Source organism: Vulpes vulpes, chromosome 4 (assembly GCF_048418805.1).
Source record: "Vulpes vulpes isolate BD-2025 chromosome 4, VulVul3, whole genome shotgun sequence".
NCBI classification, from domain to species: domain Eukaryota; kingdom Metazoa; phylum Chordata; class Mammalia; order Carnivora; family Canidae; genus Vulpes; species Vulpes vulpes.
The window spans coordinates 7353482-7371661 of NC_132783.1; positions in this window are offsets into that span (position 1 = coordinate 7353482).

The following is an 18180-nucleotide window of genomic DNA, read 5'->3' on the forward strand; positions in this document are numbered from 1 at the left end:
TTATTTGTGTAATGTTTGAAATAAATTACTATGAAGCCAGTGGTCAAGTTTATATGTGGCATCTCTTGTCTATTGCCATCATATGCTGTGTGTTGTCTGGAATTCCCAAGCCTCAGTTTCCATGTTTCCCTAGAACCATTCACAGAACTCAGAAAAGCAGCAATAGTCATGGTGAGAGCTTTTCACAGCAAAAGACACATTGCAATCAACAAAGGATAAAGACAAGTAGGGGAGCACCTAGAAGGCATCAGACACAACTTTCCAGTTGTTTCTCTCAATGGGATTAAGAAGGCATTATTGCATTAACACAAAAAATGAGACTTCTTTCTAAAGATAAAGAGGACGTATCCTTTGTATGGATTAACTATCTTTACTGAACATACGATTAGAAAAATATTCTCAAGGTTATAACATTTGTTTTCTGCTAGTCTATTTTTGAAACCATTATACTCATAAGACTTTTAGTTAGGGTTGAAAGAAATTATGTTTTAACCTGTACATTATACACTGCAAAAAAAAAAAAAAACTTTCTTATTTGAGGGTTTTGTGCAAACCAAGAAACAGTCTCTTAACGACAGAAAACAAACTGATGGTTACCAGAGGGGAGGTGAGTGGGTCAATGGGTGAAATAGGTGATGGAGACTAAGCAGTACACTTGCTGTGATGAGTACTGGGTGTTGTATGGAAGTGTTGAATCACTATATTGTACACTTGAAAATAATATTACACTGTATGTTAACTAAATGGCATTACAAAATAAAATAAACCTGGGGGATTCCTGGGTGGCTCAGTGGGTTAGCACCTGCCTTTGGCCTAGGGCGTGATCCTGGAGTCACAGGATCGATTCCTGCATCAGGCTCCCTGCATGGAACTTGCTTCTCCCTCTGCCTGTGTCTCTGCCTCTCTCTCTCTCTCTCATGAATAAATAAATAAAATCTTTAAAAAATAAAATAAAATAAACCTTGAAGAAAAAAAGTCATAGGAATAAAAGGCACAGTGTAGGGAATATAATCTGACATTGTAATAGCAATAGTGTTTATAGTATGCTGGCAGAGAGTAGCTACACTTGTGAGGATAGCATAGCCGATAAAGAAGTTAAATCACTATTTTGTACACCTGAAACTAATGTAACGTATGGCAACTATACTGATATAAAACTATTAAAATATATAAATAAATAAAAACAAAACGAAAACAAAACGAAACGTAAGACTGCAAAACAGTATCTTAAAATTGCTTTAAAGAAGTTTAAACTCAAGTTACAAATACAATGTTTCCTTATTTAAATTCTAAAATCTTTGACACAGAACATTTTCTCAAGAGATCTTAAAATTCTTGAGAAAATCCCACTGCTTATTTTTAAAATTTAAACTGCTTATTTTAAAATTCTGCCTACCACTTATTTTTATGTATTTAACATAAAACAACACTTCCATAGATCAAATATATAATCAAGACAACAAATACAGCATTTGAATAATCAAGGCAACTTATAAAGCATTTGAAAGTAAATGTACCTTTTTCCCTTTTCTTTATATCTAGATTTTTAGGGTTGAGGAAGGTTTTTATTTTTGCAGTTTCATTTTTTTTTAATTATTTTATTTTATTTAAATTAATTAACATGTAACGTATTATTGGCTTCAGATGTAGAAGTCAGTGATTCATCATTTATTTATTTATTTGTTGTTTGTTTATTTATTTATTTATTTTCATGAGAGACACAGAGAGAGAGGCAGAGACACAGGCAGAGGGAGAAGCAGGCTCCCTGCAAGGAACCCAATGTGGGACTCGATCCTGGAACTCTGGGTTCACGCCCTGAGCTGAAGGCAGACGCTCAACCACCGAGCCACCCAGGACTCCCAGTGGTTCATCAGTCTTCTATAATACCCTGCTCATTGTATCAGGTGACCTCCTTAAGGTGCATCACTCAGTTTTCCCATCACCCCACCCCTTCTTCTCCAGTAATCCTAAATGTGTGTCCTATGATTAAGAGTGTCTTATGATTGTTTGTATTTCTTCAGTGTTGGTTGTGACCTCTCCTCTTTCATTCACAATTTTACTTATTTGGATTCCTTTCTCTTTTCTTGTTGATAAGTCTGGCTAGGAGTTTATCAATCTTATTAGATCTTTCAAAGAACCAGCTCTCAGTCTTGTTGACCTGTTCTAGTGTGCTGTTGGTTTTTAATTCATTGATTTCTGCTCTAATCTTTATTAATTCTCTTCTCTTGCTGGGTTTAGGCTTTATTTGCTGTTCTTTCTTCAGCTCCTTTAGGTGTAAGGTTAGGTTGGGTTGTGCATTTGAGACCTTTTTTATTTCTTGAGAAAGGCTGTACTGGTATATACTTCCCTCTAGACCACCTTTGCTGCATCCCAAAAGTTTTGAACAGTTGTGTTCTCATTTTCATTTGTTTCCATGAATTTTTAAAAATTCTTTTGTAATTTCCCAGTTGATCCATTCACTCTTTAGTAGGATGTTCTTTAGCCTCCATGTTTTTGAGTTCTTTCCAAATTTCCTCTTGTGATTGAGTTCCAGTTTCAAAACCTATTGGTCTGAAAATATTCAGGGAATGATCCCAATCTTTTGGTACCAGTTGAGACCTGATTTGTGATTCAGCATGTGATCTATTCTGGAGAATGTTCTATGTGCACTTGAGAAGAATCTGTATTCTGTTGCTTTGGGAATGTTCTGAATTTATCTGTGAAGTCCATCTGGTCCAGTGTGTCATTCAAAGCCCTTGTTTCCTTGTTGATCTTCAGCCTAGGTGATTTTCCATAAAGGAGTGGGTATAAAGTTCCTCATTATTATTGTATTATTACCAATATATTTAATTTTGTTATGAATTGGCTTATATAATTGTCTGCTCCCTTGTCAGGAACATAAATATATCCAATTGTTAGATTTCCTTATTGGATAGACCTTTTAATTATGAATATAGTGTCCTCCCTCATCTCTTATTAGACTTTGGTTTAAAATCTAATTTGTCTGATATAAGGATTGCCACTTCAGATTTCTTTTGATGTCCATGAGCATGATAAGAATGTTTTCCTATCCCCTCACTTTCAGTCTAGAGGTGTCTTTGGGTCTAAAATGAGTTTATTGCAAACAGCATATCAATGGATCTTGCTTTTTCTATCCAGTCTGATAACCTGTGTCTTTTCATTGGGGCATTTACCCCATTTACATTCAGAGTAACTATTTAAATAATGAACTTAGTGCCATTGTATTACCTGTAAATCACAGTTTCTGTATATTGTCTCTGTTCCTTTCTGGTCTGTGTTACTGTTGGGCTCTCTCTTCATTGAAAGGATCCCTTTTAATATTTCTTGTAGGGCTGGCTTAGTGATCACAAATTCTTTTAGTTTCTGTTTGTCCTGGAAGCTTTTTACCTTTCCTTCTATTTTGAATAACATTCTAGCTGGATAAAGTATTCTTGGCTACATATTTTCCTCATTTAGCACCCTAAGTATATCATGCCAGCCCTTTCTGGCCTACCAGGTATCTATGGATAAGTCTGCTGCCAGTCTAATACCTCTACTCTTTTAGGTTATGGACCTTTTGTCCTGAGCTACTTTCAGGATTTTCTCTTTGTCTCTCAGATTTGCAAGTCACTATTGTATGTCAGGGTGTTGATCTATTTTTATTGATTTTGAGTGCGGTTCTTTGTGCCTCCTGGACTTGGATGCCTATTTCCTTCCCCATATTAGGGAAGTTTTCCACTATAATTTGCTCCAATATACCTTCCTCCCCCCTTTTTCTGAGATCCCACTTACTCTAATATTGTTTTATTTTATGGTATAACTTAACTTTCAAATTCTCCCCTCATGATCCAGTAGTTGTTTACCTTTCTTTTTCTCAGCTTCTTTATTTTCCATCATTTTATCTCCTATATCGCTAATTCTTTCTTCTGCCTCATTTATTTTAACAGTTAGAACCTCCATTTTTTATTAAATATTATTAATAGCCTTTTTATTTTAATTTTATTAGATTTCAATAATTTTATTTGCACAGAAAGGGATTCCCTAGTGCCTTCTATGCTTTTTCCAAGCCTAGCTAGTATTGTTATAATAGTTACTCTGAACTCTAGTTCCAATATATTACTTATGTCCATACTGATTAGGTCTTGGCAGTCAGTACTGCTTCTTGTTCTGTTTCTTGAAGTGTCTTGTCATTCTGTCCAGAGAAGAATAGATGAAAGAGAGAGAAAAATATTAAAATGGTGACAATGACCCCATAGAACTATACACAACACAAATCAGAAAAGACTTGAACTGGAAGAAAAGAGAGAGGGAGGGAGAAAGAGAGGGAAAAATTAATCAGACAGGTGAACAGAATGGAACAATAAACTGGATTCTGTGTGTATTTTGGTCCATTTGTTAGAAAACTAGATCCCAAAACTGTAACCAAAAACAAGTCATATATGTACAAAAAAATAAATAGAATGAAAAGATAGAATGTAACTATAAAAATGAAAAATAAAGACAAAAAGAAAAGAAGGAATAGAAACAGGTGAACAGAACAGAACCATACAGTGTATATTGAGTGTATTTTGTTTGGTTTGTAGGAAGACACTACTTCTCAAAATTGTAAAGACAGTAAAGCAAATATATACAAAAATAAAATTAGATACATGGAAAGGATGGAATGTAAACTGTAAAGATGAAAATTTTAAAAAAGACTAACAAAATAGAAAAAAATAAGATAAATTTTAGAAAAAGAAGAGGAAAACATAAATATTATCAGACAGGAGAAGAGAACAGAGGCATACACTAGATTCTGAGTGTATTTTTGTCTGTTAGAAGAAACAGTAAATCAAAATTGTAAAGAAAGAAAAACATATATATATATATATAAAATTAAAAGCAGTGGAAGGATAGAATATAAATGAAAAAAATGAAAAGTAGGAAAAAACATTTAAAACAGAGTTGATAAAATAAGAAACTAGTTTAAAAAAGAAAGAGCAAAAAATTAAAATTAAAAGACTAAGGAATGGAGGGAAATCGACCCATGAATGCTGTATGCTAGATTCCCCTAGCGATGGAGTTTTGCAGGTCTCAGTGATCAATAAATGTAGTCTTGGATGGGTTCTCTTGCTCATCTGGGCAAGGGGCCTGCTGCGCTGATTCTCAAGTCTCTACCCCAGATGGAATTGCACCCCCTTGTCAGGAAGCCAGTCTAAGTAATTGGCTCTGGATTACTCTATGGGGCTTTTGTTTCCTGAAGGGTTTCCCTGCAGCTTCAGCAGATGAGAGTGAAAATGGTTCCCTCCCAATCTCCAGATTTAGAGCTGAAAGCTCAGGGCCCCACTCCTCAGTGCACCCTCAAGGAAAAGCAGTTAATCCCTCCTGCCTCCCTGGACTCCATCTGCAATCCAAAATCACCCAGCCTGTGACTGAGCATTTCCATCTCAGGCACATGATGCTGTTTGAAGGCTCCCAACCCTGTAGACTCCTGTGGCATGTTCCCATTCTGCTCCTCCTGGGGGGAGAAAAGGGGTGTCTTGCCAGGTTTCTACCCAATGAGGCCCTGTTAAGAGAGACATCATCTGACTGTGCCTCAGTTCAAGTTTTAGGACAACCCCAGCTGAGAGCCCACTCTTGGGCTCACTGAATTCCCTGTTCAGATTACTAGAAACCCTGCTGCCTCACTCAGGCACTCCTGGTCTTCCTATGACCCCAAGGATCCTGAAACCGCATGGCTCCACTTAGGATTCCACCTTGGTTTTGTCGCCTGAGTGCCATTCAGGCGGGGACATCCCTCAGCAAGCAGACTGCTAGAAGTTCAGATGCTGTGTTCTGCTGCTCTATCCCCTTCTGGTGCTGGCTGCTGGAGGCTCCCCCCTCCCCCCGCCCATGGCTTATCTTCCCATATATCACCTTGGATTCGCTTCTCTGTACCTCCTACCTTTGCAGAAAGTGGTCACTTTTCTATTTGTAGAGTTGCAGGTATTCTTTTCTTAGATCTCCAGTTGGGTTTGCAGGTGTTCAGAATGATTTAATAGCTATCTATCTGAATTCCTAGGACCAGAGGAAACTAAGGTCTTCTGCTCCCCACCATCTTGACTCTCTCCTCTCTCCCCTCTATTTTATTTAATAGTATTATCACTGTATTTATTAAGATTTAATTCCTATGCAATGTCAGAGTCCTCCCAGATTTGTTTCTCTTCTTATTGGAATACATCCTCTAAAAACGTTTTTATTAATCTTTTTCACATCAGAAGTTTTAGGCTTTGTGCGCTTGATACCGAATTATTCAATGTTGAATTTGAATCTCATTGTGTTTCAGATAGTAATATACGTGGAAGTTTCTTTTCCCCTCAATACTCGGTGTGTGTGTGTGTGTGTGTGTGTGTGTGTGTGAGTGTACACAGAGAAGTAGGTGAGCAAAAGGAAATATAGTTAAAAGATAACTTTCAAGAAATGAACATGAGTTAAAAATTTTACTTAACTCATTATTAATGAGAGAATCAGGCAAATGTTACAAAGGGAGCAAAGAAGAAATCAAAGAAGCATGACTTTATATGTACTAAAGGAATGTGGAAATAAATTCACACATGGATGCAAAACTGGCTTTATTCGTGTAGAGAGAGGTGTCAACTGAAGCTCCACTGGATATAATTCATTTGCATGTGCATAAACAGGAATGATTGTGTGCTGTTATACTCTCTAAATTGTGAAATAATTCAAAGGCAACTAAATAATCAGCCCCAGAAGGATAAGTTCTATCAATACATGGTTTTTCATTAGAGATGCCCTGTAGTCTTTTTGTTGGTTTGTTTACCCTAACTTTCCTCACACATTTCTTGCTTTCTATCAAAATAATTTCAAACAAATATTATTATTGATTGCAAATAAGCAGGGTTTTATTGGAGATGGCCGGCATATTTAAATAGGCTCAGCAAGAGCACTAATTTTCCTGTGGGCCTTCCTATATTTGCTATGCTGGAAGTTTCCAATAGGAATCTCAGATTTGACTTTTAGGAACCAAGACTATCACAAAATTAAGAAGCTAACGTCAATAAACTCTTCTCCAGATTTCACTGGCAGTGTTTATAATTTGTGTAAATCCCTCTTTTCTTGAGAACTCTACAGTGTTCCAAGGATCCTTGAATTGCCAGGAAACAATCTTTCTTAACCATCTGTAAGGCTAAGAACCCTGTAGCTAGGTAGTAGGCCAATTTTCCTGGTGGGGCTTTGTAATCTTTGGTTCCATAAAGTCAACCTTAGTTTTTAAAAAATGGTTTATCATGTCTAATTAAATAATCTTTGTTATCAAATGACATTGCAGACAAGAGCTTAGTTGCTTTATCTTTCCAACTTATTCTAGTAAAAGGGAGAACAGATTATTACTGAACAATATTCTTATTGTATAACCTTTGCCATATAAAAGTAAGAAAATTCAATAAGAATATTTTGAATTATCAGTGAGGGATGTCAGTAAAAATACTTAATGTTTTAGAGAAATTTTTTAGATTATAGTCAAATTGAGAAGGAAGTACAGAGTTTACTCATATCCTCCCTGACCTCATATATACATAGCTTCCCTCAGTCAACGTAGTCAACATCACTCACCAGAGTCCTTCCTTCCTTCCTTCCTTCCTTTCTTCCTTCCTTCCTTCCTTCCTTCCTTCCTTCCTTCCTTCCTTCCTTCTTTCCTTCCTTCCTTCCTCCTCCTCCTCTTCTTCTTCTTTTTCTCTTTTTCTTTCTTTCTTTCTTTCTTTCTTTCTTTCTTTCTTTCTTTCTTTCTTTCTTTTTTCTTTCTTTCTTCTTTTTCTTTCTTTCTTTCTTTTTTTCTTTCTTTCTTTTTTCTTTCTTCTTTCTCTTCTTTCTATCTTTCAATGGATGAACCTATATCGACACATAGTAATCACACAAATTTTATAGTTTACTTTAGGGTTTACTCTGGGTGTTGTACATTCTATGGTTTTAGACAAATGTTTACTCATCACTATAATATCATACAAAGTATTTTTACTGTCTAAAAATCCTGTCTTCTGTCTATTTATCTCTCTTTCCTACCCCTGACAACCACTGGTCTTTTCATTGTCTTCATAGGTTTGCCTTTTGCAGAAATTCATATATTGAAATCACATAGTATGTAGCCTTTAGATTGGCCTCTTTCACTTAATAATGTGCATTTAAGGTTTCTAAATGATCTCTCTTAACTTAATAGCACATTTCATTTTTAGCTACATATAATATTCCATTGTCTGAATGTCTTAGAGTTTACTAATCATTCACTAATGAAGGACATCTTGGTTTATTCCAAGAATTATCAATTATGAATAAAGCTTCTATAAGCATCTGTGTGCAAGTTTTCATATGGACATAAATTTTCAACTCCATTAGGCAAATATGTAGGAGTGTAATTACTGGATTGTGTGATAGGAGTATCTTTAACTTTGTAAGAAGCCAGCAATCTGTCTTCCAAAGTTGCTGTAGCATTTTGCATTCCCACCAGCAATGAATGAGAGCTCCTTTTGCTTCACTGCACGTCTTTGACAGCATTTGGAATTATTAGCATTCCCAGTTTTGACCTTTCTAATCAGTATATAGTGGTATCTGGTTGTTGTTTTAATTTGTATTTCCCTGATGATACATGATGTGGAATATTTTATCATGTGTTTATTTTCCAGCTGTATAACTCTTTTGGTAAGATGTCTGTAAAAGTCTTCAGCTTATCTTTTAACCAAGTTGTTTGGTTTCTAATTGTTGAATTTTAAGAGTTCTTCATATTTTTGGACAATTCTTTATCAGAAGCATCTTTTGAAATTATTTTTCCCAGACTGTGGTTTGGTCTTCTTATGCTTCTGACATTGTCATTTGCAGAAGGAACATTTTAACTTTAATGAAATCTAGCTTATTAAGTATTTCTCTCATGGATTGTGAATTTTGTGCTATATCTAAGAGATTATCACCCCTTGATCATCTAGGTTTAATCCTATGTTTTATCTTCTAAGAGTTTTGTAGTTTAGGCCTATGAGTTTTTAGTTTATATTTAGGCCTATGATCCATTTTGAGTTAATTTTGGGGAAGAGTGTAGAGTCAGCATCTAGTTTCATACGGATGTATTGTTTTTCTAGCACTATTTGTTGAAGAGACAATCTGTGTTGCTTTGTGATGCCTGTGCTCTTTTTCCAAAGATTAGCTCACTATATTTTTCCAGTGTTTTTCCAGTATCTCTATTGTGTTCCATTGATCTATTCATCTTTTCTTTCACCAGTATCAAACTATCTTGATTACTATATTTTTACAGTAAGTCTTGAAGTCAGATCGTGTCATTCCTCCAATTTGTTCTTATCCTTCAGCATTGTACAGGTTATTCTGGGTATTTGTTTCCTTTATACAAAATGTAGTATCAATTTGTCGATATTTATAAAACTTTTTGGGACTTTGATGGTGATTGCATTGAATCTATAGATCAAATTGGGAAGAACTGACATGTTGACAATATTTAGTTTTCCTTAACTTGAACATGCAAAATCTCTTCATTTATTGAGTTCTTTTTGGATTTTATCAGAGTTCTATAGTCTTTCTCATATTGATCTTTTACCAAATTTGTTAGATGTATACCTAAGTATTTCTTTTAGATTTTTGGTGCTAATACAAATATTGTGTATTTTATTTACAATTCTAATTGTGCATGGTTGTTATATAGGAAAGCAATTAACTTTTGAATGATAACTCTGTACCCTGCAAACTTGCTATAAACTGCTATTTAGTGACGGAAGCTTTTTTGTCAATTCTTTTGGATTTTCTACAAAGATGATCATATAATTTACAAAGACCATTGTATTTATTCTTTCCTAGTCTGCATACCTTTATTTTTCCTTTTCCTTTTTTGCCTACTGCATCTGCAAGGACTTCTGGTATGATGTTGAAAAAGAATAATGTGAGGGGATATTCTCACCTTGTACCTGATCTTAGTGGGAAAATTTGGGTTTCTCATTAAGTATATTGAAATTTTTGTGGTCAGATATAATTTTAAAATATTTCATTTCAGTTTTTGAAAGCAGAGCTTATTAAGTCATGGTGGGTGGAGTCAGCTTAATAAGAGTAGGACTTTTTTATACTCAAATAAAAGAACATTAAAACAATGCCAGCAATATTCCAAGTAAATTACATAATTAAATTTCCTTCATCAGTTCATTAGGATCTGTGTAATTAATTCTTACTTTCCCAGATCTTGGATTAACATTAATTCTAAAGAGAGGTGGAAATCCTGCCAGCCCAGTGTATGGTCTGAATATTGCCTAAGCAATAACATCAGAAGGCTATCCCCAAAGTCTATTCTTTGAAGTGTCATTGGTTTTAGGTAATTGACAGAGTGTCTTCCACAGACAGGGCTTTGGGACTATCTTTCTTTGATGAAAAAAGAAACTCAGGCCTGTAGCTGAGTGCAGAGCTTTTAGATTAACACCAGAGTAAAATAAAAATCTATATGTAAATGACAGACACATAATATAATCAGGGTTAATTTATTATTGATAATTTTCAAGTGTGAAGCTTATGATAAAAAATTAACAATAAAAATAATGCAGGTGACAAGAAAATGCATGTTTCTGTAGCATGCTAAATAAAGTAAAATAATTATTTCCTCCATATTAGATAAGATGTCATCAGGGCAATGATTAAGCTTATTTTCAGAGAAGTCAGTGAATGTTACAGCTAATGCATTAAAATTGAATAACATCATTTTTGTAGTCAAAAAACCTTTGATATATAACACAAAATAATCGTAGAACATCAAGAACATACCAAGAAAATCCAGGAATATAGCAAGAATATATTAAGAATATCAAGCAAGGTGATTCAGTAAGTCTGGTGTAGAAACCGAATACCTGCATTTTTATAAAATATTATAGAAAATTTGGAAATGCACCTAATTAAAAAGAATTGGTTTAAAAGATGTTAAATTTAAAGAAGGGTGAGGCCAAGTAGACCTTTTAAATAATAACTAACACAATGTCTGATAACACTTGACCTCTATAAACTTTCAGAATTCTGATAGAAAGATTATGAAAACTGACAATTTCTGGAAAATTCCCTGTTTTGTCAGGAGCATTGAGGTGTATGAGATGTCACCCCACTTGCACAGTTATGGCCAGGAAAAATAGTTCTTTATTGATACAAGGGGATCAACAGCCTGAGTGACATCTCCCCATGAGTGAGCATCGTCCCCCACATCTTACTCTGATGATAACATGTGAAGAGGTTTACACTTGAAGATGAGGGGCAAAGAATAACATCTTTTCTGTTTATATTCTGGTGAGAGACTGGTGTCTCCCTCTACTCCCAAAAGGAAATGGGGGAAAAAAAGAACTTTTACTGTTTTGAGGCTTAAAGGAAAGGATTTTCACCCTAATCTGTTTAGATATGTAAACCAACCTTTTTGAAATCCACATGAACCGGAATGTCAAAAGCTTTTACAAGCTAGACATGTCTTCTAATTCTGGATTCATTCCTTCTGACATGTAAATACTTGTGTAGTGCCTCAGTCCTCCCTGGGGCTTAACCCAGGGAACTAGTTGAGGCTGCAATCGCTTGGCTTTCTAGGGAAGACACTAGAAGTTTATTATCCTTCTAGATCAGAGCACGGACAGAGCATAAATGACAGATAAGAGATAGATGACTACAGATCTGGCCTCCCATAGTATATGAAAATTAAAATATTTCTGGGAGAATTGAAAATAAATATTCTCTAGCATCATATCATATGTATTTCTAAGTCTCGGGAGGCTAGGGCATTTGCAGGAGCACTAAATACAGAGAAGCGGTATCTCCCCACATTTTCTTAAACCAGAAAATTTATAAAATATTTATATAAGTAATATTTTATCTATACAAATTTAATCCAGGGAAGGATAAACATCTCTTCTAATTTGACAGCAGTGTTCATGCTACTCATGAATAGCAACTTATCAAAGAATTCTATTTCTAGCACCTTTAGTGAACATAGTATTCATTCTGTCCTACTGCTTCTAGAATAGTCTCAACTACTTAGATTATAACTCTTAGCCAAAGTAACTAATTTCTATGTCAAAGAAAAAAATTGAAAGGGGAGGAAGGTTGAGCAATGGAAAATTGAAAAGTGTCTGCAATGCACTAGCATTTTAGGTTAATATACAGAAGTCTTGAATGCACATAGCATAACTTTCTACAGACACAAATATCCCCCACAACTTCCAAAAGTGGCAAAGATGAATGTTACATAGACCAAAGGCATAGTCTCTCTGTAGCATATAAAAATAAGAAGAAAATTATGTAAACTTAAAATTATGACTAGTAGTCAATGTATCTGTTTTATCTTAGTGATTATTTAGGTAGCCAAGGAGTATTCATTAACTTAATTAAACCAGTTCAAGGTTTTAAGTTACCTAAAGACCTTGAAAATCATTCAAATTGACATACTACAAAACACAGTATTGCTGCGTTTGTATAACAGTGATTCAATTTAATTCAATATATATTTACATTTTTATGACCTCAAGCATCTAAAGGAGTAGTGTTACTCAATTGGTCAGCAAACCTGTACAAATGTAAAGAAAAAATCATACCCAAGTAGAATAATCATAGTAAGTAAAATAAAAAGCCATTCTACTTAAATTAACCAATAAGAAAAGGCATAGCTATTTGTACTAGACCAAAATTAGTAATTTTTTTGCAAAAAAATTATGTAATATATGTAAACTTAGATTATTTAAAGATTCTGAGTTAGTTTTTATTAAAGTGTTATTTTTATCGTTTTTATCTTTTAATTATAGCATATTTAAAACATTTGAAGTACAATTTTCTTATTACCTGTGGATTTTATAAATTTAACATTTATGTAAGTACTTGCTTTTATCTATAAATCAATTAAAACATCACTCCTTCATTTTAGGAGACTATATAGGCTAATTTCTTAATACTTTCCAGAGTAGGAAAATATTTCATATTCATGCTATAAGACAGATGCAAATATACCTTGCACAGATTCTAAACTATAGACACAGAGACAGAAAACTTACAGCTACAAATATAAACTTTCAGCCTCGAGTCAATAGCAAACAGAAAAATATAGAAGCTCACTAATTAAGATTCTGAAAGATTTCTTTTTAACAGTCGTTAAAAATTTCTAACATATTTGAACTCAAAAAGAGCATATAGACAAGCATAAATGGCAAATAAACTAGTTCACCTATGTCAAGCAATTAACACATCTCTATAAACCATCAATACATTGACAGAGATCATAAAATGACCAGGTGATAGATCCAAATTCCTAATCACTGCTGCCAATCACTGCTGCCAAAACCAATCAACAAACAAAACAACCAACAATCAACAAACAAAACAAAAGGTAGGAGGGAGAGAAGAAAAGAAACTAGTTGAACCTCCACTGGACGGAATTTATTTACATGTTCAGAAATAATAATTGTTTTGCATAACTCGCAGTTACCTACAAATTACAAGTTTGTAAATTAGTTTAAAGGCAAACAAAATCTAGAATCAGTCTTGAAGGATGACCTCAAAATAATGCAAGATATTCCATTGGGGACACTTAGTTATCCTTATTGCCTATTCGAGATTTCCTTACAAGGTAGATACATAAATAAAAGTTGAGTTTTTTATGTATCTAGGGGTGCTAGTTGAGCAACCTAATGTCAATTTGATACTTAAACCTTTGTAAATTATGTGCTTTTGCTCCTAGGGAGTTTAGTCTTGCTTTTTTATTTTGTTTTAAGGAGTACAATTTTTGTATTTCTTGTTCTTAGACTTCAGTACAATGGATCTAGTTTTAGGGTTTTGCTTGTCTCTCCCACTGGATTATTTCTGAGTTTTTCAGTCAGAAATTATTTTTTTAAGGATTTATTTATTTTAGAGACCAAGAGGGCAAGAGCAGGGGGAGGATTACAGGGAGAGGTAGAGAGAGAGGGAGAGAGAATCTCCAGCAGACTCCCCACTGAGCAGGACACCGACACATGGCTCAAACTCAGGACTCTGAGGTCATGACCTAACCTGAAACCAAGAGTCTGACACTCAACCAACTGAGCCACCCAGGCATGCATCCAATCTGAGATTTCAATTTATTGTCTTTTGTTTTCATTTTGTTTAAATCCTTTCTGTTGTTATTCTATGGTATCATGTTATAAGAGTGTTAATTATTTCATTTTTGGTTTTTATTTCTCAAAACTTTTCTATTTACTATTTTTCCTTCTTGTGGATGTTTTAGTGTGTTGCCTAATCTTTCTTCAGTATTTTCTCCTTCCACCATATCTCTTCAGTACTTTGTTCCATCTTTCTACTCCCTCATTTATTTCAATTACTTTATTTTGCTTACTACATATTTTCTCTTTGTTCTTTTTAAAGGGTTTGTGTTTTTTTTTTTTTGACACTTGTAATATCTCTATTTCCCTAATTAAATATATTTTAAATTCTTGGACTATCCATTTATCTTGCTCTCTTTTTTTTTTTAAGATTGTATTTATTTACTCATAAGAGACACATAGAGAGAGAGACAGAGAGAGAGGCAGAGGGAGAAGCAGACTTCTTGCAGGGAGCCCGATGCAGGACTCAATTCTAGTACTATGGGATCACGCCCTGAGCCAACGGCAGATGCTCAACTGCTGAGCCACCCTGGCATCCCTCTTGGTCTCTTTCTATAAGATTTTTAACTCCCCACCCCAAACAAACTTGCTCTAACAATCATCATTCCCATTTCAAATCTTGCCCAATTACAGCCTTCTGTTTCCTATGCCAATAACATTGTAGTCATCCTTGACTTTTCCTGTTTTGTAACTCTTTTTTTCTCCAGAAAATTCAATTAGATATTTCTTTAAAATATATCCAGAATCTAACCATTTTCTATTTCTGCTTCTTTCTCTGAATCAAGACACTATCATTTAAGATTATTGTATAACCTCCTAACTGGCTCTTGTTGCTATCATATTGTCCATCAGCCTCTTTCCAACAGACTCTTTCTAACAGACTCTGTAAAACAGAAATCAGCTTATTTTATCCCTCTGCTCAAATTTAAAGATTCCCTATTTCAGAGAAAACCCCGACATAATCATAATTGCTATAAGAACTCACAAAACTCTCCATATTCTATGAGTTTATCTTCTACTCTTCATTTTACTCACACAGGTTCAAACACATTGACCTATACGTTATTCCCTGTACTGGATTGGATGATAGCCCTAATGAAGATTTATTCAGGTCCTGGAACTTGTGAAATGTCCTTACTTGGATAAAGCATCTTTGCAGATGTAGTTCTCAAGATGTGATCATTCTGGATTATCCAAGTGGGCCTTCAATCCAATGACACTTCCTTATAAGAGAAGAGTAGAATACATCAACAAATGGTTTTGGGGAAACTGGAAAGCAACATGCAGAAGAATGAAGTGCATCACTTTCTTACACCATACACAAAAGTAAATTCAAAATGGATGAAATAACTAAATTTGACACAGGAAAGTATTAAAATCCTAGAGGAGAACATAGGCAGAAATCTCTTTGACCTCAGCACCTAGCCAGAGACAAGGAAAACAAAAGTAAAAACAAACTCTTGGGACCTCATCAAGATAAAAAGTTTCTGCATAGAGAAAGAAACAATCAACAAAACTAAAAGGCAACCTACAAAATGGGAGAATATATTTGCAAATGACGTATCGGATAAAGATTAGTATCTAAAACCTATAAAGAATTTAGCAAACTCAACACCCATAATACAAATAATCCAGTTAAGAAATGAGCAGAAGACATGAGTAGACGTTTTTTTCCAAAGAAGGCATACAGATGGCCAACAAACTCATAAAAAGATACTCGACATCACTTGTCATCAGAGAAATACAATTCAAAACCATGATGAGACACCACCTCACGCCTGTCAGAATAACTAAAATTAACAACACAGCAAACAACAGATGTTGTTGAGGATGTGGAGGAAAGGAAACCCTCTTACACTGTTGGTGAGAATGTAAACTGGTGCAGCCACTCTGGAAAACACTATGGAGGTTCCACAAAAAGTTAAAAATAGACCTACCCTATGACCCAACAATTGTACTATTAGGTATTTACTCAAAGGATACAAAAATACTGATTTCAAGGGCACATGCACCCCGATATTTATAGCTATCAGCATAGCCAGATTATGGAATGAGCCCAAATGTTCATTAACTGATGAATGGATAAAGAAGAGGAGTATATATACACAATGGAGTATTACTCAGCCATCAAAGGTAATGAATCTTGCCATTTGCAACAATGTGGATGGAAGTAGAGTGTATAATCCTAAGTTAAATAAGTCAGAGAGACAGACACCATATGAATTTGCTCATATGTGGAATTTAAGAAATAAAACAAGTGAACGTAGAGGAAGGGAATATGAGAGAGATGGAGGGAGGTAAACCATATGAGACTGTTAACTATAGCGAATAAATTGAGGGTTGTTAGAGGTGGGGTGGGCAGGGGATTGGCTGGATAGGTGATGTGTATTAAGGATGATACTCATTGTGATGAGCACTGGGTGTTATATGTAAGTGATGAATCACTAAATTCCACTCCTAATACCAATACTAAACTGTATGTTAAGTAACTTGAATTTAGAGAAAAACTAAAAAAAATAAATAAATAGAAGACGTTCAGAGGGGAAAGCCAGGTGAAGACAAAAGACTGAAGTGATGCAGCCACAAGACAGAGAACTCCTGGTGTCACCAGGATCTGGAATTGGCAAAATGGAATATCCCTTAGGGCCTCTGAAGGAAGTTTGGCCTGCCAGCATCTTGATTTTGGACTTCTGCCCTCCAGAACTTTGAAATAATAAATTTATGTTGTCTTAAGCCACCTAGTTTGTCAAAAACTAAGACTCCCCAATCAAAGCTGACATGATTCCTCTTCAGCTCTTATACTGACTCTCTCTAAAGCCTCAAAATGCTTTTGTCCATATAATTGCATTGCTTCTACACACTCTTCACTTACTAATGAGTAAAGAAATACATCCATACTCAAAAATATCCCTCACTGTGCGGCATGCACTGACTAATTCATTAAAAATGGCAATCTTTAGGGGCCCCTGGGAGGCTTAGGCAGGTTAAACATCCGACTCTAGATTTTGACAGGTCATGATCTCAGGGTTGTAAGATCGAGCCCTGCATTGGGTTCCGCACTGGGCATGGAGCCTGCTTATGACTTTCTCCCTTTCCTTTTCCCTCCTCTCCCTCCCCCACATAAAACAAAAGGAAAAATAATAAAAAAAATGAAAATCTCCCATCTGATCAACTTCATAACCTCCTTTACCTGTTTTATTTTTCCATAGTATTTATCATCTCCTAAAATAAATATACTTATTTTTATCTATCTCACTTTACTGGAATGTATGTTCCTTAAGGATGGGATTTTTGCCTTAAAAAAAGAAAAACTCATGTATTACATCATATATTTCTTGGCACCTCAATAGTTTCTGGCAAGTAGCATACAATAAATGAATATTTATTTCATGAATGAATTTGTCATCTTTATTTTGTGGTAGTAGTATTCTTTAGATGCTGTATAAATCTGGATGCAATTTTTTAAAAAAATCTGGATGCAAATATGTTCCAATAAGGTGCCTGGTAACCTTCAAGACTGGAATCAGTACTTCTGCAGATTAATAAAATGAATGAGGAGGAAAGAAAAGTTCATTTCCGTTCTGCCAGCCAATGCAGGAAATTTCTCTAATTTGAAACTGTTTTATTTATTTATTTATTTATTTATTTATTTATTTATTTATTCATTTATTTATTTATTTAGAGAATGCTAGCACAAGTGGGGTGGGGGACGGGTTAAGGGAGAATGCCAGAAGAAGACAAGCTGTTTGGGCTCAAACACACGTGTACACAACACAATTCAGAAATACCCAGGAGGACTCCTGAGGGCTTAACGGATGGCAATCTACTGAAACAAAATGTGTATTAAGAAGAAAATGTCAAACTTGAGAAGCAAGTTCTCTTTTATTTCCCACCCCAACTGCAAGAAATGGAAGATGAAACCACCACCAGAACAAAAGTTCTTTCCAAATAAGTACAGTCGTAGTACTGGGTTAGCGGTTAGCTCACCCTACAAACAAGAAATAATCTCCATCCTGTCCTGCTTGTTTTCTACAGCGACATTTCTATTATGAGGCTACTTAATAACGTAAATGGGCATCTTTTAAAACTTCTC